Here is a 1,999-nt window from a genome sequence, read left to right as displayed (position 1 = left end):
GTTAATAGAGCATTATGTAGTCTATTTCTAGGGGGTTTTGTTACCCCTTTCTGTTTATTTAGCATATCCTTAGAGTTCAATTTGATCTTTCTATGACTGCTTGGCCTGTAAGATTATGTGGTATACCTGTAATAAGCTTTATATTGTAATAAGCCAAAAAACTGTTTCATTTTACCAGAGACATATGCTGGAGCATTGCCAGTTTTAATTGGTACAGGTATACCCATGATGGCCATAATGCCATTCTAGCAAATGAGTGATTACAGAATCAGCCTTTTCAGAACTCAGAGCAGTTGCCCATTGAAATCCTAAATAGGTATCAATAGTGTGGTGTACATATTTCAGTTTTCCAAATTCTGCAAGATGAAACACATCCATCTGCCAGATTTCATTCCTCTGAGTACCCTTTGGGTCACATTCTGCTAGTAGTGGAGTTTGATTATAAAAAGAACAAGTAGGATATTTCCTTATAATTTCCTTGGCTTGTTGCCAAGTTATAGAAAAATCCTTTTTAAACCCTTACTATTGACATAATGTTTTTTATGAAATTCTGAGGCCTATAGCACATTTCCTATCAGTGTTTTTTCAATCTCGCCATTACCTTGTAATAGAGGGCCTGACAGACACATATGGGGTTGGATGTGAGTTACATATAAGGGATGATTATTACTATTCCTGATTATATCTTATAACTTAATAAATAACGAAGTTAATTCTGACTCATCAGGGATAAATTCTGCTGTTTCAATATGTAAAACCATTCTTTCAGCATACTGAGAGTAAGTAACTATGTTGAGAGTTTCCAAAAAAATCCATTAATACCACCAGAATAGCATATAATTCTGATTTTTTAACTGAATTATAAGGACTTTGAAACACTTTAAATTTTCTGATTTGTAACCTGCCTTTCCTTGTTTGTGTCTATATAAAATGTAGGGGCTCCAGATATTGGTGTTTCCTGTACAATGCAAGGCAGGAACCAGTTAGCTCTCTTTATAGGTTTAATTCTATCACTTTGGGGGTATTTGTTGTTATTTTCTCTCAAAAAATTACTGCAAGCTCTTTGCCAAGGTTCACTTTCTGCCCATAATTTGCCAATTTCATCAATAGTTAAAGGTACTACAATTTCTGCTGGGTCTATTCCTACTAATTGACAAAGTCTCAATTTTCTTTTTAAAATCAACTCAGATCTTTTCCATGTAAGCTTTTAATTTTTTTACTCGTTTTATTTGGTAGAAATACCCATTCCAATATAATATCTTCCTTCTGCTTTAAAATGCCTGTAGGAGAATGTTTAGAGGGTAAAATAACCAAAATGCAATCAAGCTTTGGATTCACACAATCCACATGTCATTCCTGTACTTTCTTTTCCCGCAAAGCCAATTCCCTCTCTTCTTCAGCTGATAATTCTTTCTAAATTATCTGCAATTGATTCACCTAGTAAAATATCATCCATGTAATGATAAATTATAGATTTAGGAAATTGCTTACATATTATTTCGAATGGCTTTCATACAAAACATTGGCACAGTGTTGGGCTATTTTAACATTCCCTGTGGTATATCCCTCCATTGCTATCTCTTAACTGGCTGAGAATTATTATAAGTAGGCACCATGAATGCAAATCTTGATCAGTCTTTTTCTTGTAAGAGTATTGAAAAGAAACTGTCTTTTAAACTGATAAAACTATAAGAGGCCATCCTTTAGGTAACAGAGTAGGCAAAGGAATTCTAGATTGTAAAGAGCCCATTGGCTGAATTACCTTGTTAATTGTTCTTAGTTCTGTTACCATTCTCCACTTATCAGATTTCTTTTTAATAACATATACAGGATCAACCAAGAGCTGGTTGATTCTTCAATATGCTGAGCATTTAAGTGCTCTTATACCAGGTCTTTCAAGGCCTGAAGTTTCTCCATTGTTAAAGGCCATTGCTGAACCCATACAGGCTTGTCTGTTAACCATTTTACAGGTAGTGCTATTGGTGTCTTTAAAAGATCA

Source organism: Peromyscus eremicus, chromosome X, assembly GCF_949786415.1.
Source record: "Peromyscus eremicus chromosome X, PerEre_H2_v1, whole genome shotgun sequence".
In the NCBI taxonomy this organism is placed as follows: Eukaryota; Metazoa; Chordata; class Mammalia; order Rodentia; family Cricetidae; genus Peromyscus; species Peromyscus eremicus.
Note: the sequence above shows the minus strand (reverse complement) of the source record.